Here is a 24,979-nt window from a genome sequence, read left to right on the forward strand (position 1 = left end):
AAGGCAGCCTTTCCTCCCATCCCAATTCAGTGAGGGTTGTCCAGTCGCCTTTTGGGGCCAATTAGGAATTACTGGAATCACACATTATTGGCTCTGGTGTGGCCTTTTTTCAGCTACTTCTCACTGAAGCTATTTGTCGAGTTGTCATTTTTGAATTTTTGGTCACTTTGCCAATGAGTGTGGGTTGGTGTAGGTTGTCTTGATCAGTGTCTGACTGGAGAACCATTTAAGACAAGTAGGCAAGCTGAGGAACAGCTTTTGCAGGTTTTGCAGCCCTTGGGCTGGGATCTGCCCCTGCTCGGATGCTGGCTGGTGCCTACCACCCAAAGTTTTGCGGCCTGGGTGGGTGGGGCTGGTTGGCCTCCCCTCAGTGGGGTTAACAACGCATGGTTGTTATGATGTCCAGACTGGTGCTGGGCTAAATTAACACTCAATCTTTCGCCCAGTAGTGGGCGGTCCTCCTTATGAGGCTGACCCATAGAGGGGGTACCCGCACTCTAATTGTTTCCTCGTTGCAGGTTATTGTAATATTAATTAATAAAAGTGGCCCTAGTTTATCCAATTACACTTGTCTTGTCGTTATTGGGCTTGGGTGTGCAAGTGAACATTACTTCAGTTCAAGCAATACAACAACTTGCTTTAAATTCTAGCTTGATGTTTACCCTGAGAAAAGCAGATACTGGGCAGAATTGAGACGCGATAGTAATGACTAAGCACCACTGAAATAAATGGCTGTCATCCTCACTAATGAAGTGAGGATGCAGCGGGAGGCTGTTCTTAAGACAGCTGGAGGTTTTCCCACTACTGTAGCATGAGCACATGAGGAGGGGTATGCCTGAAATAAAAAAAATTGGCAACACTATTTGTTATCCTTAACGATGCAACTGGACATGCACTTGTATGCACAGTGGAGCCTGCACTACATATTGAAGCTAGATATATGAAAAAGTACTGTACAAATTCATCATGAGTCATTATCCACATAGGCCTCGCAATAGCTTTCTAAACAAAGAGAAATACAATTCCTATGAATCCAGTACTTTTGACCATTTAATTATAACAAATATTATTTTGATACAGTTCCCAGGAAAAGAATGGTACAATATTTGAATATACTCCGCATAAAGTATCAGATAACCAATGCCATAATTCAAACATTTACTTTTATGAAGTATTTTGAATCAATGTATGCTTCCTAGCTGGTAGCAGCCATATTTTGTAGTACAGCTGTAGCAATAAATTTACTGAAACTATAATTCTCTTAATATTTAAATAATATATTAAAATTTAATATTCAGCACCTGGAAGAATCTGTTTGTGTGCCAGCAAATGAGATAGTTGGGCCTGGAGCTTTTATACATATGGGACTCAAAAACAACCTATCACAAATAATTACTAGGCTAGAGCAGCTGTACTCACCATACTAGACATTTAAAAATCAGGTCAAAGTTGCTAGAATCCCTTGCTTTTAAGGGATGTCTACAAACACAAAAACCTACTGTGCCTTATATTACCATTCCCACATTATTTTAAAATTATTTATTATGTAATAAAGAAACTGGGATTCAATGCAGTTTTTTTGTTTTTTGTTTAAAAAAACTGTATAACATTATTCTTCAAATTCATTATATGTTGATTATTTAATAAGATAACTAAGCATGTGCATGAGATAAGACTAATTTGAAATAATATTTACCTTCATGACACACGTAAGTACTACTGGGCACCTCGTTAATAGTATGTTCTATTTTCAGATAAAAAGTTGTATGGAATATGTACAATTGAATAGCAGTTATTTATATTCAGGTATTTTGTAAATTATGTACATTGGTGTATTTAATTACATCTTTTATTATCATTTATTATCATTTATTATTACTACTACTACTACTATGATGATGATGATGATGAAAATTTACCAGTTAACTCAAAAGCATAATTGGCAATGCATATTTTTGAAATTATAATTTGCTTCAAAAATATTTCCCCACTATGTTTTTATCCTAGTGTAGCATGAAAGCTCTCCAACTTTTTGGGGGGTGGTGGTGGGAGAAGTACCAAACGTTTGTACCTCATTAACCCAAATAATTCTAATGGAAGTCATTCTACTACTACCATGCTAATAAGACATCCAATTTACTAAACAATGAATATTGAAAATACATTTAAAATGTATAAATGACTGTCCGAAGAATGACACTGGAAAATATTAAGTAACAGCTCTACCTCCAGATAAGCCTCACAATTAAAGAGTTTTAATGAAGAGAGCTTTCAAAGGCAAAATCAGGAGGCATTGATTAGATTGCCTCTAACTTTGTGTTTTGACACCTTCGTCTTTCGTGGCATTATATTGTCTCTGTGCATCTTACAAAGGAAGCCTTTTACTAAGCCCACACATGAACAGGAGACAGCAGTGCTTATAAAAGAGACTGTCAAGGGTGTGAGCCAAAATGGGTCTCATTTGGATTTCAAGTGAAAAAACTCCTAATGCATTTCATTACAATGTATGCGAACCTCTGAAAAGAAGGATGGACTGGGATTCTCATCCCTATTAATTTATTGAAATGGATTCAGGTTTTTTTCTTGTGTATCAAGAGAGACCATGTGTTTCAAACAAGGTAACAATATTATAGAACCAAGTAACTAAATATGCTGTGATGCAGTGTGCCTTTCTGTGAAATAAAGGGGGCCTTTTTTCTCAGAACTGGAAGAGTTTAAAAATAAAATATTTCTAGAAAATATGCTTTGTTATTATTAGTCTTAAATGTATGTTCTAGTAACTATGCTACACTAGGCAGTCCTATCCTACTATGTTTACTCAGAAGTAAGTCCCACAGAGTTCAACAGGACTTACTCTCAAGTATGTGTACATAGGGTTGCCACCTATTAGTCTTTGTTATCATAAGGCTTTCACTACTTGAAATGCTGTTCTCATGCCAAATATATGATAATTAAAATGTTATTAAATATTGATCAATATTTTATTAAAATACTATATGTTAGGCATTATAAATTATTAAAAATCAATGTACTCAATGTATTCAAAGCTGGAAAAAACTTTATATAAATTCTTAAAATTGCCCATCTTCACTTTATAACTTTGGACTGCCACGCTCTGTTAAAAATGTTAGTCCCTGATCTGTACTAAATCACCTTACATACAGAATTCTTTTAAACCACGTATTCTAACTATTTCAATATCATTAGCATTTAGAAATGATTGATCATGCACTACAGTAACAACAAATGTTCAAGACGTCTATTTTTATGCAAATCTTACAACATACTAGCTAAACTTAAAGTTAAATACATATAAACCCTTAGAACAAAACATTGAGTAAATACACACATACACATGTGCATGCACATACACACACAATATACATTAAGTACCACTCATGAACTAATAATAAAACAACAACAACAACCAAACAACAACAACATTTTATACCACCCTATCCAAAGGCTCTGGGTGATGGATTTCATGATCCATGTAGATTTCTTATACAGACATAAAACATGTAAGTACCTGCTAATTTAGAACAGCGGTGAAAAATCTAATAAATAATATAACAGAAAATTAAACCAAATCTTCCACACTTCAGATATTATGCAATATTTTGTTGTCTCTTCTTAGTGTTGTGAGTACATGCACATATACATTTTGAATGTCTATGTATACACCCATGTATACTTTGGAAGTCTGTATACCAAAGTACACACATTAATGTACACACACACACATATATATACACGCTAAGTGTTGAAAATGTATTGAATGTTGAGGCTGACTATTTATTCTTAAGATTTTACAAGACCCAGCAGCAAATGTTAGAAACATCTGAGCCACAAAGTTTGTTTACTATATTTATACCGAGGCATAAAAATGATTTTTATTGGTAAACAATGGAAATGAAGATGAAATTTGGAGATGTGCTTAAGTCACTCAATTTTAGATGTAACAATAAATATTATAATTTTCTGCTATACCTTCAGAACCCTTTAAAATCCTAAGAACTTACGCTAAACACCAACAATCACCAAATTGTTGACACATCCTGCAACACAAAAATGTACAGTAAGCACACCAATATGTGTCAATATGAGCATTATAAATATAACAGGGATAAGAATGACTATGTAACAATGTGCTATAAAGGGCACATACCCTCTAATATACAAATAGTGTAACTCCAATTCCCGAGAATGGGAACATCATAATAGATGATAATGATAAAGATTAACATGCTGAATTATTGGATGAGACATTCATGGTTGTGTAATCTTAAATCTGACATGAACAGATATTGGAGAAGTAAGGTTTCACTATATAATATTAATAATCTTATATAGTGATATAAGAGAGCGCCTGCTTATACATGATCCCCACCGCACGTTAAGGTCATTTGAGGAGGTCTGTCTCCAGCTACCACGAGTGCGTATGGTGGAGACTCAGAGGCGGGCCTTCTCTGTAGCTGTTCCTGGGCTGTGGAATGCACTCCCTGCAGAAATTCGTAATTTAAACTCATTATTGGTCTCAAGGAGAGCCCTCAAAACCTATCTGTTGTAACCTGGTTTTCCAGGGTCTTTAAACTGTTTTGAATGTTTTAACTGATTGATTTATGGTGTTTTATATCTTTGCTTTTAATTGTTAATTGATTTTAATTGTTTTGTTTAAATGTATACCGCCCTGAGCCATTTTTGGAAGGGCGGTATAGGAATCAAATGAATGAATGAATAAATAAATAACGAGAGAGATTCCCTGTATATAATATAAACAATATATTATTTTGTTTAGCAGAGTACAATTTTAAGAACATAAGAACAGCCCCAATGGATCAGGGCCAAGGCCTATCTAGCCCAGCATCCTGTTTCACACAATGGCCTACTCTGGGAAGTCCACAGGCAAGAGATGAGGGTATGCCCTCTCTCCTGCTGTTGCTCCACTTCAACTGGTATTTAGAGGCATCTTGCCTCTTAGGCTGGAAGTGGCCTGTAGCCACTCAGACTAGTAGCCATTGATAGACTTGTTTTCCATGAATTTATCTAAGCCCTTCTGAAAGCCATTCAGGCTGGTTGCTGTCATGACATCTTGTGGCAGAGAATTCCATAGGTTAATTATGTATTGTGTCAAAAAGTACTTCCTTTTAATGGTCCTAAATTTCTTGGAAAACAGTTTCAAGGGATGGCCCCTGGTTCTAGTGTTATATGAGAGGGAGAAAATGTGCTCTTTTCCCTTTTCCACACCATGTACAATTTTATAGACCTCTATCATGTTGCCCTTTAGTCGTCTTTTGTCTAAACTAAAAATGCCCCGGTGTTGAAGCCTTACCTCATAACAAAGGTGCTCTAAGCCCCTGATCATGCCCTATTCTGCACCCTCTCCAATTCTATAATGTCCTTTTTGAGGTATGGTGACCAGAATTGAATACAGTACTCCAAATCAGAGTTGCCAGAACCTAAGGCATATCCTTGTGGGTCAAATGGGCCGTAAGCCAGAATTTGGCTTTTTAAAAGCCAAATCTGGCCACCTAGCTCCAAATTAGGGATGTGGACGAAACAGATTTTATGTTCTGTTCCCAGGTTGGAATGGAACAAAAAATCCTTTGATTGTTCTGTCAGAACAATCCAGGTCGAGCTGGTTGTTTCAACAGAACGACCCCATTCTAAGTTGGAACATTCCAAGCACACTTCTGGCCTCTGTGCATATGTGGCAGTCATTTGTGTGGTGGTACTGACTACAAAAATGACTTTTGCACGTGTGCAGAGGCCAGAAGAGCATCATTTTGGAATCCAAAATGACACTTGGAATACTCAGAACGTTCTGAGTCACAATAGGGTTCTTCCTATCTCAGAACATTCTGCACATCTCTTCTATGATGCCACAAAACAGATTTGTATAAGGGCATTATATTATCATTTTTATTTTCAATCCTCTTCCTAGTGATTCCAAGCATGGAATCGACCATTTTCACAGCTGCCATACATTGTGTTGACACTTTCAACGAGCTGTCCACTATGACCCTAAGATCTCTCTCTTTGTCAGTCAGATATATACCCATCAGTATATATGTGAAGTTACAGTTTTTTTATCCTAATATGTATCACTTTACACTTGCTAACACTGAACCACATTTGCCATTTTGTTGCCTACTCACCCAGTTTGGCAAGATTCTTTTGGAACTACTTGCAATGTGTTTTGGATTTCACTACCCGAAATAGTTTGGTGTCATCTGCAAATCTGGCCACCTCGCTGCTCACCCCAACTACTTTTATGTAGCACTTTTATGAAGCACTGGTCCCAGTACAGATCCCTTGCTCTTGTAAATCTTGTTCATGTGAACCCAACAGCAAACCTCACATTGATTTCCATGCAACAAGGTCACAGCCATTGTGATGAAGTTTTAATAAGTGACACTTAACAGCTGCACAATCAGTATATTATACATACAAAGAAAGAATAACTTTTCCTTATTTTCAGGGAATAATAATTGAGTTAGACTGATGTATATTCCATGTTTTATCTTGACAGCTTTCATATACACAGGTAGAGCCCATTAAACAAACACACAGAGGATGTGTCTTGTTCAATAATGTATTTTAAGTACTTAAAATTACCTGGGATTTCACTATAATCTGCACATGAATACATATTTTGGACAATTTGCTGAACTGGCATTTATCCAGCAAACTATATTTTAAAATGTATAATGAATTTAAGTGAACATAAGACAATAACACTAGCTTTACAATATAAAGTTTAAGATATTCTGAAAAAACCTGACAAGAGTAAAATTTGATTCATCAACTAAGTGACATGCTTATGTTAATTCTCCTTTTAAGATATATAATGTGTTGCTCAGTTTTTTTGACAGGCCTCCTATTCATTCTGGAGACATGTTGAAAAACACCATATTTTCTCTCAATAAGGAAGATCACTTTATCCACTATCATTCTCATTCCATCTCAATAAAAAATCAATCAAATTCTTGTTGCCAAATTCTGTTTGCTGAACTGTCAATTTATGCATATAGGTAAGCTCAGCTGTAATTCTTTTTGTAGTACGTCTTGTTCTGGAATTTTGTAAAATGTGAGCTGTACATTTTGGCCAAATATAGGTTGGAATAACAAAACTCTTAACCTGAATCTATAAAATCAAAGTAGTCTCTTAAAAAAACTGAATGAAGCTAGGAACCATTATTTTTAAAAGAAGAGGAAAACTATGATAGTTTCAGAGTAATAAGGATTATACTGACTAAAGTAACTGCATCAGTTGTCTAAATGGCAGTAACATCCATGCCAGACATGTGGTTATCTTCTCATCTTGACCTATTCGTGAATGTGTAAATCAGATGTTTGAAGGACAATCTAGTGACCTGTTATGCCCCCTCAAAGACAATACCAGTAGTGCCACATTTTGGATAAAAAACATTTCATCAATGAAGCCTTTGCGACATCTGGCGGTGCAAAGTATATGCAAAAAATTAGTTTTGTTTTTACAAATCTATCAGTACTTGAAATTTTCTGTCCAAAAGGCTTTGATACCCCCTAGCGGGAGGACAAAAGCAATCTGGTCTATAAAAATACGTGGACTATCATGAATCCATATGGTGCAAAAGGTCACATCTTGAGATGTAGTGACATTGCGACAATGAGACACTTGCTAGACAGAAAGCTCACTCATTTAAATATAAAAAAGATACTCATCTAATGTTCCCACACATTTAAAAGTATAGAGGGAAAAATAGTCTAAGCATCCCAGGGACGATTGAAAATAAAGTGTGTGCGTTTGTATGTATGTGTGTATATATGTGTGTGTATATTTATTTATTTATGAATTAAACAACCTAAGATGCCTGCCAAATCTATTCAGAGTAAACTAACAGCACTATTTAATTGTTAATAGATACTGAACACATGAAGAAATAAAAAACTGAATCTTAGAGAAGCTGCATGGGCATACTAACACCTTTAAATTTATTAGTGCAGCTAATTCATTTTACTTGTACTAAAGTTTCTACAAAGCAAACGTGTTGTGTGAATATTAGCAGATGCTGGTGTACAGAACAAAATGGCACTGAGCATTTGTTCTTTTTCTATAGTCATCTGAGAAATGTAGGTGTAAAAGAAACATATTAGTCCAATCATTACATCAGTCATGAGGATGTATAGTGTTCATGCTGAGAAACAATGTCTGATAGAAGACACATTATTGCTGATTTTTTTCAGATAGCTTCTTCAGTTTCATATATTTACTTACATTAAATAGCCTCAACATTATTTTAAAACAATTTTCTATAGATTGGAATAGCATTTCCATTATTCTGACTCTAATGATTAATACTTTCTCTTTCCTATATAGGGATATTAACTCCTGATGTATTAATTAATTATTATTATTATTATTATTATTATTCTGAGGTGTAATAATTTTAGTAGTATTAACATTATGCTGTAAATGTGGATGGTGTTTTACAGAGCATAAGAGGACCTGACATTGCTCTGAGGAGTTTAAAGTTTGACACAGGGAAGACAACAAAGGAAAGAGAGGAAAATGAAGACTGGGGTAAACAGGGAAAAAGTATATGATTAATTCAATTACATGAATTTAGGCTTACTTATAGCAGAGTTTGAAAAAATGCATGGTGAATGCATTTGGTAGAATTTCAGAATATAAGATTAGTAAAAACAAATCAGAATTATGGAGGTGACCTAGTATGAAATTTTAAAACTAAAACTGAGTAGGCAATTGAGGTCAGGTATTCAGGAGTCACTTTGAGAGAGACAAATCCTACTGAGGAAACACTAGTTATTAATAACGTCAAAGAAGATATGGAAATATTGAAAAGAGGATGAGGAGGATACCAGTAGTTAAAATGAATGTAATGTCTAAATTATCTCCGTTTAATTGCATATCAAAGTTGGTTAACATACTTGAGTTATGTAAATGGTACAAATTGATACATGTTTTTAAATGGGATAGTGCAAAACCTAGAATATCATTAAAACTTAGTTTACAAAGAGAAGAAACAATGGTGAACTTATGGTACATAGTGTTGCACAAGAGGCAGCACAATGAAAGGATGCTTTTCACCAACAAGTGTGAATACACAGCTATTACTAGAACAAAGGATTCAGATGCCATTCAAATTTACAGGTTAGGTATTTTGTACAGATTTCATTACAAAATTACAGTGATCTAAGATAACTCTTTAAAATGGGACAAATATTGATGGACGAGTAACAAGAAATCTAAAGGATAAAAAAAAATTGTTTGCATGATCAAGAGGCACTTCCATTTGCACATGAGGACAGGTTTTCTGATTTGTTGCAATGTCTCCCTTCCAAATGCTGCTGCCTACGGCATATACCCTGCTCCTCCTGAGGCTCCTCTCACTAAGTCTTGCTTCACTAACCTTTTGGAGTTCTTTGAGAGTGTCAGCAGGCATGTGGATAAAGGTGATCCGGTTGACATAGTATACTTGGACTTCCAAAAAGCTTTTGACAAAGTTCCTCACTGAAGGCTCTTGAGTAAACTTAGCAGTCATGGGATAAGGGGACAGGTTCATGCGTGCATTGCTAACCGGCGGAAGGATGGGAAACAGAGTGCAGGAATAAATGGACAGTTTTCAAATGGAGGGAAGTAAGAAGTGGGGTCCCCCAGGGATCAGTACTGGGACCAGTGATCTTTAACTTGTTCATAAATGATCTAGAAGTTGAGGTAACCAGTGAAGTGGCCAAATTTGCAGATGACACTAAACGATTTAGGATGTATTTTTAGCACTGCTCTTGTTTAATTTTTATATAAATTCTATTGTTGCCTTTTTAACTAACTAATTTGCAAGCAGCAAGGAAGGTGATTGGAGCGCAAGTGTAGGAGAACTCAGCTCAAAATTGACAAGACACAGCATAGAGCCCATCTGAAGGTTTTTGCAGAGGTGATTCATGTGGCAAAAAACCAATTCTGGTCTGCACGCATCGCTTCTGCAAGTTCGTGTTCAGCAGAGCTGTCTCGGGTTGTGAGGAGTTTGATTCAGGCTCCTTCCATTTCAAACCACTCCCCAGAAACTTTGTTCTGCTGTGATGCTTTTAATGAGTTCTTTCTGGACAAAATCTCCTGTATTTGGGCCAACTTGGACTCCACTATTTCTGCAAAGCCTATAAAGGGAGTGTTCTGCAATTCCTCTAGAAGTATTAGATTGGATCAGTTTTAATCTGTGATGCCTGAGGACGTAGACAAGCTGCTTTGGGCAGTGCGGCCTACCACTTGTTCTCTGGATCCTTGCCTGACTTGGCTGCTTCTAACAAGGAAATTATTGGAGACGGCCTAGTTAATATCATTGACTCATCACTTAGGGAGAGTAGGATGCTTCCTTGTTTGAAGGAGGCTATTTTTAGACCAATTCTTAAGAAGACTTCCCTAGATCCCTCAGTAATGGATAGTTATAGGCTGGTCTCCAATCTCCCATGGTTGGACAAGGTGATAGATACTTTATTTACAGCCAATGGCCAAAACAGTTGGACAAGGTGATTGAGAGAGTGGTGGCTAACCAGCTCCAGGCAGTTTTGGAGAAAATCAATTTTCTAGACCCATTTCAAACTGGCTTTAGAGTGGGCTATGGGGCTGAGTCTGCCTTGGTCAGCCTGATGGATGACCTGTACCAGGGAATCGACAGAGGGCGTGTGACTCTGCTGATTCTTTTGGAACTCTCAGTGGCATTCAATACCATCAACCATGGCAGGTACTTCTATGCAATGGGTCTGCTCCTATCTCTCAGGCAGATTCCAGATGGTGGAGCTTGGTGATGGTTGCTCTTCAAACAGGAGCTATTATATGGAGTCCCCTCAGGGCTCCATTCTGTCACCAATGCTTTTTAACATCTATGTGAAACCACTAGGTGAAGTCATCAGGAGATTTGGTGCATGGTGTTATTAGTATGCTGATGACACCCAAATCTATTTCTCCTCCTCCTCCTCCTCCTCCTCCTCCTCCTCCTCCTCCTCCTCCTCCTCCTCCTCCTCCTCATCATCATCATCATGAAATGGCATTCACTCCCTAAATGCCTTTCTACGGGCAGGAATGGACTGGATGAGGGATAACACATTGAAGCTGAATCCAAGCAAGATGGAGGTGTTCATTGTGGGGGATCAGACTCTGAGGGATGAGTTAAATCTTCCTGTGCTGGATGTTCCCCAGAAGGAACAGGTACACAGCTTGGGAGTGCTCTTGGATCCAGACCTCAGCCTGGAATCTCAGGTGGAGGCTATGGCCAGGAGCGCTTTCCATCAACTTTGGCTGATTCAACAACTGCGTCCATACCTTGAAGAGAACGATCTAAAAACAGTGGTGCATCAGCTGGTAACCTGCAGGCTTGACCATTGCAATGTGCATAGGACTACGTAGGACTGCCTTTGTACATAGTTCGGGAACTTCAAAATGTGGCAGCCAGATTGGTCTCTGTGGCAACCCGGAGAGACCTTATTATGCTTGTTTCGAAACAGTTGCACTGGCTGCCAATATGTTTCTGGACAAAATACAAAGTGCTGTTTATCTATTAATTCTCTTAGATGTACCTGTTGTTAATCCCATGTGTGGCAGCTTGTGAGCGAGGGGAGTGGGAGAGGAAAGTGATGGTGGCGGGGAACATAAGGCCAACGGACAGGCCAGAGAACCGGCAGGTGGGTGGACAGGTGAGAGAAAGCAGTGGAACATAAGAACATAAGAACAGCCCTGCTGGATCAGGCCCATGGCCCATCTAGTCCAGCATCCTGTTTCACACAGTGGCCCACCAGATGCCGCTGGAAGCCACAGACAGGAGTTGAGGGTGTGCCCTCTCTCCTGCCATTACTCCCCTGCAACTGGTACTCAGAGGCACCCTGCCCTTGAGGCTGGAGGTGGCCCACAGCCCTCTGACTAGTAGCCATTGATAGACCTCTCCTCCATGAAGTCATCCAAACCCCTCTTAAAGCCATCCAGGTTGTTGGCTGTCACCACATCCTGTGGCAGAGAGTTCCACAAGTGGATCACGCGTTGTGTTAAAAAGTACTTCCGTTTGTTGGTCCTAGACCTCCTGGCAATCAATTTCATGGAGTGACCCCTGGTTCTAGTGTTGTGTGAGAAGGAAAGGGAGAGAAAGGGAAAGCAGGGAGAGAAAGCAGGGAGAGAAAGCAGTGGCTGTAGTGGGATTTTAGAAAGCAAAAGCAGAGGGGGATGAAAGCAAAAGTGGCTTTGGGGTCAGAGAAAGCAGCGGAGGTGGGGGGGGGAGAGAAAGTGGCAGCGGCAGCCAGGGGCTGGAAAAAAGCAGCAGGTGGCTGGAAGAAGTGGCTGGCCATGTGGCCAGGCCAGAGAGAAAAAACATTGGAGAGGGGGAGAGGGAAGAGGAGGGGCTGAGTATGAGGGAAAACTAGAGGCGCAGATGCTCTGCGCCTGGGTCAGCTAGTAATAAATGTAATAAATAAATAAATAACTCTGATTTTCATCCCCCCCTGAACTGGCCTCTAAACCTGTTCCGCTATTTCTTTATGCTGATGATGCTGTAATAATATCCCAAACACCAATTGGCCTGAGAAGGGCACTTTTCTCTTGCTCTTTATTGCAAGGAGCTAGGGATGTGATATGTCCAGAAGTCAGGGGCGTGTGCATGTCACGCACACACACATGCCCATGCTGGGGCACGCAGACGCATCGGCAACTTCTGGTCATATCCGGAAGATGAGGGCAACGGGGCGGCAGGAAGGTACGCTGCCACCCCGATAGGTTTTTTGAAAAACTGACGCCGGAGCGGGAAAAGCGACGGGAGGGGTAAGTGCACCCTCCCCCTGCTCTTAAAGGGAGACCCCTACTGCCTTCGTACTGCCCCGCTGCGGTTCCGTGCACATCCCTACAAGGAGCATGCCCTTCAGATTAAGTATACCCAAACTAAAATCATGAGGTTTGCAAAGTGCCAAGGGACACAGGCTTGGTCTATCAACAGATGCAGGATTGAGCAAGTCAGTTGTTATAAGTATTTAGGTATAGTATTTCAATATTTTGGCAGCCATAAGGCCCACTCCGAATATGTGCTACAAAATGCACGTAAGTCTATATCAGCCACGTAAGTGTTTCTCCCCCTCAAAAAAACCCCAAAACCAACGACGACGCAAAAAGTGGATTTTTTTTTTACTCCGGATATAAATCAGGCTGGGCTCTAACACACAAATGAAAAACCCAAATCATATGTGAAGTGGTCCCAAATATCTCACATGGACTTCAGCACATGGACTTCAACACAAATCCAGTCAATGTGTAAACGCACACCTTCAATTTCAGTGGAGAAGTGAGCTAAAGGGAATGTTCCATGTGTGTAGGGGGGTGCAGGGTAATCTCCGCAGCAGATTTCAGCTGACTTGGCACTGACCTCTCTCCCCACCCCATTCTTTCCTGCCACATGGTCTTGGACAGGAAGAGAAAATTAGCCTAGAAAGCAGACTGGAAGGTTTGACCTAATCCAAAAAGACAACCTTTTCTAGGAGGAATGTGGCCTATTTTCTAATTTTGAAAATGCCAAGCAAGTTTCTTGTTATTTAAAGTAAATAAAGTTTCTTGTTCTTTAAGGAACTCTAAAGTAAATAAAGAATATTTTTACTTTACGTCTATAAGTATTTAAAGTATAGCAAAATTCTTGCTCTCCTAATAACATTCTTTACCACCCCTTTGCTCCCCCAAAATAGTTGCCCTAGAGTCCTTCCTGAAAGAAGGCCAAGTGTTAAGAAATTTAATCTAATGCAAATTTAATCTATCTTCAGCCCAGCAAAGTCTTTCAACAAACTGCACCTGAAACAAGAGAAAATGGATTGCTCCTGGAAGATTAACCATTCAGGAAATTGAAACTGTTTATCTTCTATATATCACCGGTTCATCAATGTTGCTGTCAAGATGTGTCAAGTATACCTAAACCTTTCAGATCATTTATTCTCCAATGTAAATCAGTGGCTAATTTTTAGTGTAATTAGAGGGAAGAAAAGGCCAGGAGTTTGGGAAGATCTGGAGCAACAGAACCCCACTGCTTGGATGCATGATAGGGGTCTTTGGTTGTGCTACTCTCACCCATGACATGCCTTTCACTCCACTACCCTGGAGCTCTATCCTATATTCAGGAGAATACTAAAAAGGTTGCATAACCCATCTGTATCTTGCTTTCCCCCATGGCAATTACCATGAAATTTTCTCTATATGCTGCTCCTTTTTTCTCTTGTGAAGCCTGTCTATTTTCAAACACCTTGGATGAATTTGTTTGTGGCCCCTTTTTTCAGGATTGAAGGAGGAAATGTTGCATATTCTCTGTTATGGACAACGCAGCTCTCACTCTCACTTCAGTCCCTGTGTCAGCTACTGACACATTGTAGAAGGAGGAGTTCATTTGGGATATATTACTCAGGAGGAATGTAGATTTTTGGTGAATCAAATCCAAGAACTTCTACTTTTTATGTTTTACCCAAGATCCATAAGGGTACACTTCCACCACCAGGACACCCTATTGTTTCTGGCAGCAATTTGGTATTAGAACTCTTCTCTAAGTATGTGGATTATTTTTTAAAACTTTTTGTGATTCATATTCCATCATATGTGTGGGATTCCACAGACTTTATTAATAAGATTAGTGGGATAACAACACATGGAGACGATCTCCTAGTAACCATGGATGTTACGTCATTATATACCAACATTCTTCAAGATCATGCTTTGGATATTGTACAGGAAGTGTTAGAGAAGAGAGAGTTTAGGTTTCCCCCACACATTTTCTTGTTAGTTTAGCTGAGAGATCCTTGAAAAAGAATTACTTTCAATTTAATGGTCAGTTTTTCTAGCGGATAAAGGGTGTTGCTATGAGATGTCCCATGGCCCCAGAAACTGCAAATATGTACATGGAATCCTATGAACGCCAACATATTTCATCTTCCGATAATCCTTTTAGGTCAAATTTGGTAGTATGGTTCAGGTTAATAGATGACTTATTTTTCATTTGGAGAGGTAGTACTGCAGAATTGTGTTCTTTTTTTGAATGGGTTAATTGTAGGGAGTCCAACATTCAATTTGACATCAGTCTGATTATGCACAAATTAATTTTCTGGATTTATTGATCAAAAAGGTGGATGGTAGTTTACAGACTACTTTATATAGAAAACCTACAGAAAGGAATACCTGTTTGTGATTTGATAGCTCCCATTCCAAACTGTTCGGGGAAAATTTGCCGTATGGACAATTTTTAAGGGTTAGACAGAATTGTTTCCACTGATCAATCATTTGTTCAAGAATCCACAATAGTCAGACAACAGTTTCTGGATAGGGGCTATCCAGAATGGTTGAATGTAATTTACAGAAAGCGATGGGGATTCCTAGGGAGCAGCTGTTATGTGTACATAAGAGGGATTCCTCCAGTGACATTCACTGCAGTTTGACATTTAATCATATTGATTGATTGATTACGTGCTGTCAAGTCAATGTTGACTCTTAGCGACCACATAGATGCTCTCCAGGATGATCTGTCTTCAACTTGGTCTTAAGGTCTCTCAGTGATGCATTTCATTGCTGTCGTAATCGAGTCCATCAACCTTGCTGCTAGTCACCTCTTCTCTTTCCTTCAACTTCAAAGCTGGGTCTTCGCATAATATATCCAAAGTGTGATAATTTGAGCCTGGTCATTTGTGCCTCGAGTGAAAATTCTGGATTGATTTATTCTAGGATAGATTTGTTTTCCTGGCTGTCCATGGTATCAAAAGTCTTCTCCAACACCAAAGTTCAAAAGCATCTATGCTTTTTCTATCTTGCTTCTTCAAAGTCCAGCTTTCACATTCATAGAATGTCACGGGGAAAACCATTGTCCAAAGGATTCTAATCTTTGTAGATATAGACAGTTCACGGCATCTAAATATCCTTTCCAAGGCCTTCATTGCAACCCTACCAAGTGCTATTCTGTGGCGTATTTCTTGACTGCTAGATCCTTTACTGTTGACAGTTGCTCCTAAAAGGCAGAAGCTATCCAATACTTCAATGTCTTCATTGTCAATTCTGAGGCTGGTTTCTGTACCCATTGTCATTAGTTTAGTCTTCTTGACATTTAATTGTAGTCCCATTTTTTCACTGTGCTCCTTGACTTTCATTACTAGAGCTTGCAGATCATCCGCATTCTCAGCTATCAGAGTGGTATCATCAGCGTAGCTCAGGTTATTGATGTTTCTTTCTCCAACTTTAAAACCACGCTCATCATCTTCCAATTCACCTTCTCTCAGTATATGCTCAGTATATAAATTAAAGAAATATGGAGAAAGTATACAGCCTTGTCTTACTCCTTTGTCGATCTGGAACCAGTCTGTTTCACCATGTTCTGTCTGGACTGTGGCTTCCTGCCCTGTGTACAGGTTTCTCATGAGAACAATGAGATGTTCTGGGACGCCCATTTTCCTAAGGCTGTTCCACAACTTGACAGAGTAACTTAATCAAAGGCTTTTCTGTAGTCAATAAAGCACATATTGACTTCTTTCAGGTTTTCTTTGGCTTTCTCAATGATCCAGCGTGCATCAGCAATGATGTCTCTTGTTCCTCATCCTTTTCTGAAACCAGCTTGAACATCCAGCATTTCCCTTTCCACATAGGGCTCTAATCTGTGTTGGATGATCCTGAACATTATTTTGCTAGAATATGAAATTAAGGTTTGCACAATCTGTTAAGTCTCCTTTCTTGGTATGGGTATGTAGACTGATCTCCTCTAATCCGTTGGCCACTGTAGTGTTCTCCAAATTTGCTGGCATCGTTTGGTTAGAGCCTTGACTGATTCTTCTTTTGTTGCCTGCTATATTTCTGTAGCTATTCCATCAATTCTGGTAGCCTTCCAACTTGGTAATGACTGGAGTGCTGATCTAACTTCATCTTCCCATACTAGAGGTTCTTGCAAGTAGGGAATATCTTCTAGAATATCTTGGATGTTTACGTCCCTGCTGTAAAGATTTTCAGTATACTCATTCCATCTCTGTTTGATCTTCTCCGAGTCAGTTACTATCTGTCCTTTGACATCCCTTAACATACCAACTGGAGGTTGGAACCTCGCTCTGAGTTCAGAGATCTTTTGGAAAATCTGTCTTGTTTTTCCATGTCTATTTCTATCCTCAAGGTCTTTACAGATGTTATTGTAGTACTGCTCATTATCTCTTCTAACAGCTTTCTGGAATTCCCTATTAAGTTCCTTCCTGAGTTCTTTATCTTTCTTGACTTTGGCTTCTCTCCTCTTCTGGGCAGTTTCCACCATCAGTTCTGACATCCATTTTGCTTTCTTCTGTTTCTTGGTCTTTGGCAGTCTCTTTTCACATTCATCCTTAACAATTTCTTTGATTTCTTCCCACAGTTCCTCTGGTTCACTATTAATGAGGTTCAGAACTTCAAGGCGGTTCCTGATATTCTCTTTGAAAATGGTGGGTGTATTCTCAAGACCATATCGTGGAAGCTGGATAGCTTTGTTTTATCGCTTTAGCTTGACTTGGAACTTGCACATGAGCAGTTCGTGATCAGTTCCACAGTCGGCTCCCAGCCATGACTTTGCTGTTATAACTGAGCTCTTCCACCTCCTTGCACCAATAATGTAATCAATCTGATTTCTGTGTACTCCATCTGGTGATGTCCATGTGTATAGTCCATCCAACTTATTTATTATTTCTCTGTGTAAATCGCTCTGAGCCATTTTTGGAAGGGCGGTATAGAAATCGAATAAATAAATAACAACAACAACAACAATATAGGCACCGCTTTCGTTGTTTGAAGACTGTGTTAACAATGAAGAGATCATTAGCTTGGCAGAAACCAATAAGTCATTCTCCTGCTTAGTTTCTGTTTCCTAGGCCATATAGGCCGACTGTGTTTTCCTCCATACCTTTTCCAGCTTTGGCATTTCAGTCTTCTACCACCAGCAGCACATCTTGCTTGCATGTTCTGTCAATTTCAGACTGAACTTGAGCATAAAGCTCATCAACTTCCTCTTCTTCTGCATTAGTTGTTGGGACATAGACTTGAAGAACTGTCATGTTAAAAGAGTTGTCCACAATCATATTACCAATCATTTACAAAAGAAAATAAAGCAATGCTGGCCCATTCTACATGATATCCTTGGTTGTCAGAATAAGCCCATCATCTCTTTTAAAAGGACAAAAAATCTGAAGGACATATTGGTGAGAAGTGAATATATGGAGGAAGGGAGAGAAAGTTTATATACTTTACTAGGTTCCTCGAAACCCCAAGGTAATTACCCCTGCTAACTTGGCAAAGAGGCACTTTTTAATGTGGTGATTCTTTTTATTTAACAGGGGGAGAGTAACTGGCCCTATTCACCCCCAGCACAGTACCTCCAGTGACTGTTGCTGGTGTCTATCTTGTGTTCTTTTAGATTGTGAGCCCTTTGGAGACAGGGATCCATCTTATTTATTTATTATTTATCTGTGTAAACCACCCTGAGCCATTTTTGGAAGGGCGGTATAGAAATTGAATAAATTATTATTATTATTATTATTATTATTAACAATAATCCCCCAGTGAGGCACTATCTTGGCATGGTTGTGGGGCTTGTGTGCTCTGAGGAAGGTGAGAGCTATGCCAGAGGTCCAACCATAATGGACAGGTCTCACCAGAGGAGCCAGATAAAGAGTGCCTCTCCCATCAACAATATAGTGAGACATAACTTTAATAAATCTATACCGGATCGGTTGTCGCCTGAGTCAACAAGGACCGCACCAGGTGCTGGAGTCCCTGGACATCTGGTGGCAAGTGGGCTACAGGACACAGGATCTTCAGTTGAGCAACCAGGGCTGGAGACTGCAAGGTTACTAGAAGAAATGTTGCTTAACCAGAAAAAAATATACAAAAAATGCCAGCAAGGAAATAATGATCTGCTATTACAAGTCTAGTCCAACTAGGAGAGGTTATTTAAAAAGAATGTACCAAATTTGGAAAGAGAAGCATCCAGATACAGAAATAACAGAACAAAGGCTAGCAGACCAGAGAAGATTCATAATAAGAAATAAAGTATTCACAGGAGTTGAACTGGAAGAACTGCAAAGAGCAACACAGGCTCAAGATATGGAAGAAGAATTACCACCAACTGAAGAAGTTGCTCAGGCGCAGGTGGAGGAGGTGTTGGAAAAAGAGGATGCCACTGTTGCTGAACTGTTTCAAAATCAAAACCAGGCAACCTCCCTTTTGCCATCACATCAAAAACCCGAATGCCATTTAACAGAAAAGCAACAAGAACTAAAGCAAAAAATAACTGAGCACATGAACCAAACAACCACCAGGGTTCGACTTCCAGCTCTAAAAATAGTTGCCAAAAAACAACTTGCTCCAGCACTAAAAGATGTCAATGCTGTACTTGTAGAAATAACAACCAATAATTTGCAAGAAACAAAACAACTAATGTACGGTGCAGCAACAATAACACAAGAGCTCGGATATAAGATCAGTGGACCTGTAAAAAAAAGAAAGTAGTACATCACCTAAATGGAAGATTAGATTAGAAAATAAAATCACCAGGCTTAGATCAGATACTAGTAAACTGAATGATATGAAAGACAAGAAACTGAAGAATGAAAACACCAAACAGTATCTGATCCAAAAATACCACCTAGATTCAAGGAAAATTAGAGAAGTCCTGGAAATAATAAAGCAGCAAATAACAGCAGTGTCAAAGAAGATTAGCAGATACGAAGCCAGAATTACACAACACAGGCAGAATCTCCAATTTCAGTCGAATCAGAGACATTTCTAACAAAGCATAGAAGGACAAACTGCAAGAAACCTAGAAACACCAAATAAAGAAGAAACAGTGCAATTCTGGGGGAAATTATGGGACAATCCAATAGATTATAATAAAAAAGCAGGCTGGGTGAAAGAGGTCAAAAAATGTAACCAACAAATGCAAGATCTAATAATAACACCAGAATTAATAAGTGAAAGAACAAAGAAAATTAAAAATTGGACTGTACCAAGCAACAATGAACTGCATGGCTTTTGGCTTAAACACCTAACAAGCCTTCATAAACAACTATCAAAACAGTTCAATCACATTTTGCAAGGAGGTGATACTGAACAATGGCTAACAACTGGGAAAACTCATCTCATAATGAAAGACCCAGCAAAAGGTGCAATTCCAAGTAATTATAGACCGATAACCTACCTGCAAACCATGTTCAAATTATTAACTGGAATAATAGCAGATGAAGTAATGCAACACGTATTAACTAAGAAGCAGCTTCCAGTTGAACAGAAAGGAAACTGCCCGAACACCAGAGGCACAAAAGACCAGCTGCTGACTGACAAAATGATTTTAGAAAATTGCAAGAGAAGAAAAACAAATCTAAGTGTTGCATGGATTGACTACAAGAAAGCCTTCGACTCATTGCTTCATACATGGATACTAAAATGTTTAGAAACAACTGGTGTCAGCAAAAACATTCAGATATTTATTTAAAAAGCAATCAGCATGTGGAGTACACTGTTAACAATCAATGGTGAGACACTTGGACAGGTTAGCATTAGAAGAGGTATTTTCCAAGGGGACTCACTATCCCCTATGTTGTTTGTAATCGCCATGACTCCACTTTCACAAATACTAAACAAAACAGGCCTCGGATACCAAACATCTAAAACATCAAGTAAAATAAACCATCTGCTGTACATGGATGATCTGAAGTTGTATGGAAAGTCTCAGTCAGAAATCGAATCACTGCTAAACACTGTCCGTATATTCAGTAGCGATATAGCAATGGAGTTTGGACTAGACAAGTGTGCTGCATTAATAATAAACAGAGGAAAAATAACAAAAACAGAAGGCATAGAACTGCCCAATGGAAGCAAGATCAAGAACCTGGAAGAGAAAGAACATTACAAATACTTGGGCATTCTCCAGGCTGATAACATCGCACACACTGAAGTTAAAAGAAAAATTGGAAGTGAATACATCAGGAGAGTTAGAAAAATCCTAAAGTCCAAACTCAATGGCAGGAACACCATACAAGCCATAAACACCTGGGCTATACCTATTATCAGATACAGTGCAGGAATAATAGACTGGACTCAGGCAGAGCTAGAGACGCTAGATTGCAAGTCCAGGAAAATCATGACCATCAATCATGCTCTGCACCCCCGCAGTGATGTAGATAGGCTATACCTCCCTCGCAGCTCAGGTGGAAGAGGAATGCTGCAAGTCCACCAAAAAGCAGAGGAGGAGAAAAGAGGCCTTGAAGAATATATAATGAAGAAGATGCACTTCAAATGGTCAATAACGAGAAACTATTCAACACCAATGAAACAAAGCAGGCCTATAAGAAAGAACAAGTCAAGAACCGAGCAGAAAAATGGAAAAATAAGCCTCTGCATGGTCAATATTTGCACAATGTAAGTGGAAAATCAGACATCACCAAGACCTGGCAATGGCTTAAGAATGGCAACTTGAAGAAAGAAACAGAGGGTTTAATACTGGCTGCACAAGAACAGGCACTAAGAACAAATGCAATAAGATCAAAAGTAGAAAAATCAACAACAAACAGCAAGTGCCGCCTTTGTAAAGAAGCAGATGAAACCGTGGACCACCTAATCAGCTGTTGTAAAAAGATCACACAGACTGACTACAAAAAAAGGCATGACAAGGTAGCAGGGATGATACACTGGAACATCTGCAAAAAATACAAGCTACCTGTAGCCAAAAATTGGTGGGACCATAATATTGAAGAAGTTGTAGAAAATGAAGATGCAAAAATATTATGGGACTTCCAACTACAAACAGGCAAACATCTGCCACACAATACACCAGATATAACTGTAGTCGAGAAGAAAGAAAAACAATTCAAAATAATCGACATAGCAATACCAGGGATAGCAGAATAGAAGAGGAAGAAATAGAAAAAATCACCAAATACAAAGATCTACAAATTGAAATTGAAAGGCTGTGGCAGACAAAGACCAAAATAATCCCAGTGGTAATTGGCGCCCTAGGTACAACTCCAAAACAACTCCATCTCAGGTCCTTGGGAAGGACTCAATGTCTGGATAAAACAAACCAGTCAATAACACCTGTCTGACTGTGTAAATAAATAAATAAATAAATCCTTGTGGCCATTGTATATATTGCCAATATACGTATTCAGTTAAATATTTTGTAAATCATTCCAATCAGAAATGTTACACACTGCATTCTTTTACCAGCTGCAGTATGGCTGGTGTGGTATATGTCATTCAGTGCCCATGCAAGAGAACGTATATTGGAAAAACTCTGAGACCTTTAAAGAAGTGAATTGGAGAGCATCTCAGTAATATTAAATGTGCCAAGATGAGTGCTCCATTGGTGGCCCACTATTTGGAACACAAGTACTCTTACAAAGATTGACGTTTTTGGGCTGTTGGAAAGACTAATTTTGGCCATGATAGAATCTTACTCAGGAGGGAGGCTTGGTGGATTCTTGAATTAAAAACCTTGATTCCAGGTGGTTTAAATGATGAGTTAGATCTTGGGGTTATGCTCAAGTGAAGACTATTCTTTAAGTAGCATGACTTCAGGAGTTGGTTAGGCAATGTAGTACAGCTGAGATGTTATCTAAGGGTATAAATTTGCAAGAATATGGAGAAATGTGACAAGCTCACATTATTAAGATAGTAGTAAATGTGCTCCATCAACTTTGGTAGTCCAAGATGTAAGTAGTGGCATGTTTTTCATTGTTTTTCAGTGTTGCTTTTGGTCAAGTACTGTGCTTGCAAAACTGAGCTTCTATTTTAACTTTTCTAGATTGTTTCCTGTTTTTGAAGAAAAATTTCTTTAAAAAACAGGATTACATTGGATAAGATGTAAGTGCACAAGGGTTACAGTTTTCACAATATGTCATTTTAATATTATTGGTTTTTAAAAGAGTTTTATGATGGTATATTAAATTTTTTTTCATGTTATGTGTCCTAGTTTGCCCTTGAAGAAGGCTTTGGCCGAAACGCATTGGGCTCAGATAAATAAGTTTACAGCACCTTGGGACTTTTGCCTCTTCATTTACAACTTTTTAATGGGAAACCAGTGGCAGCAACAAAAACCAGCCACCACCATTTGTCAAGGCACAGAATTGTCACGCAAGAATACATAGTTTAGTAACCACCTAGCCCCCCACCAACCCTGCCACACACACCCTGAAAGAAGAGGGCTGCATTATGCCAAGACGGATGAGTTTGGACATCATGACCAATCTCAGAATATTGGAAGCTGGAGCAGAAGTTGAGGTCCATGTGAGAAGTGCATACTACCAGGAAAATGGCTGCTCACTTAAATCTCAGGCAGTGCTATATGTGTGAAGCCACCCAATGCATTCAGGGTTGTTGTGTTTTTAGTAAATACTCGTATAATCTACAACTAAGTGATGAGATGTCACAGAGCTACTATTTGCTGACATTCCCAAATCATCCCATATGTTTTTGTGCTAGAACCTAAATGCACTTTGCTCTGTGAACTGCATTGGGGACAAGATATTTGACATGCTTTGCAGTGAAACACAAGTGTTTTCAATTCCAGGGTTGCTGTGCATGTAAAAGGCAGTCCCAGAGGTGTTTGCAAAAGTACATTTGTGCAACTACCTAAAATAGTACATGTGCACTAGTGCAGCACTACTTCCATTGAAAACAATGGAAGTAGTGTTGAGCAAGTGCATGCATGGTGGTTAGATGGTTGTGCAACACCACCGGGACTGCCTTTTATATGCACAACAGCCCCACTGGATTGGAAACACTGGCAATTCACTGCATAGCATGTTGGCCACTGTCTCTGTGAACCATTAAACTTTAGGTTCCTTTTTTGGGGTAATAGAAGAACCACCAATGGGAGAACTAACTCCGTCCTCCTGGCTTATTGTTCTACTTTCTTGCATCACTTTGTACCCTCAGGCAAGTTCCCAGTCAAGTTTTCTCTGTAAGTACAGTCAAGACTGCTGCTAAATTGACTTCAGTCTGGAGTGAGCATGAGTTTAGCTTCCTGAATTCCTTCTACCTTTTCACTCAAGGCAAAGAGTGAGACTTTGATTTCTCACTGCTCCTTGCTATGGATCTCCAGTTATGAAGCAAACTATAAACTAGCTGCTTACTATGCCATCTGTTTTTAGCCTACTTTCTAGTAGGCTTATGAAATCACCTGGCTTTCTCTGTGAGTGTCCATCCATGTGTCCCCCCCACTTCACAATGCCTGGACCAATATGAACCAAATTGGGTACAGTTGTAGGGACACATAGGGACACCTCAACGGCATAGTTTGTGATGATGTCATCCAACCCAATTCAAGATGGCAGACATGTAAACATTTGAGATGCATGTGCCTTAACTTGTGGACAGTCTAACTGATTTGAACCAAATTTGCTACAGCTGTATGGACACATAGGGGTGCTCTAATGGTGTAGTTTGTGATGTCATCCAACCCAATTCAAGATGGCGGACATGTGAACTTTTGAGGCACAAGTGCACTAACTTGAGGACTGTCTAACCAATCTGAACCTAATTTGGTACAGTTGTAGTGAGTGACACATAAGGACACCTCAATGGTGTAGTTTGTAATGTTGTCATCCACCCCAATCTAAGATGGTAGACACAGGAACATTTGAGGCGCAAGAGATCTAACTTATGGACCTCAATTTGAACCAAATTTAGTCCATTTGTAGAGACAGTAGATTTGTACCCAAATCTACCTGTTTGGGGTGATTTGTGGACAAAACAAATGGTTCCTATGCTAGCTGGCCAGATTCGGGTCCAAAACAAATTGCCCAGATTTCTGACCTGAAAAATTCATAGATTCAGACCTCCATTTTGTGGCTGTCTTGCTGTCTCCATTTTGTGTCAGTATTTATTTTTTATTTTTAATTTTTAAATCCAGTCCCCCCAAGCTACAGACTGGCGACTTACAATGTGCAATGACCGGCTGGTGATCCCCCCCTGGTTCCAGATTGG

General features: G+C 39.1%; 1 protein-coding gene across 4 annotated transcripts in view; it reads right to left on the minus strand.

Moving 5' to 3' along the window:
* KIAA0825 (KIAA0825 ortholog) overlaps positions 1 to 24,979 on the minus strand; it is a 431,089-nt gene that overhangs the window by 140,001 nt on the left and 266,109 nt on the right. The window lies entirely within an intron of this gene.

Source organism: Hemicordylus capensis, chromosome 2 (genome assembly GCF_027244095.1).
Source record: "Hemicordylus capensis ecotype Gifberg chromosome 2, rHemCap1.1.pri, whole genome shotgun sequence".
NCBI lineage: Eukaryota > Metazoa > Chordata > Lepidosauria > Squamata > Cordylidae > Hemicordylus > Hemicordylus capensis.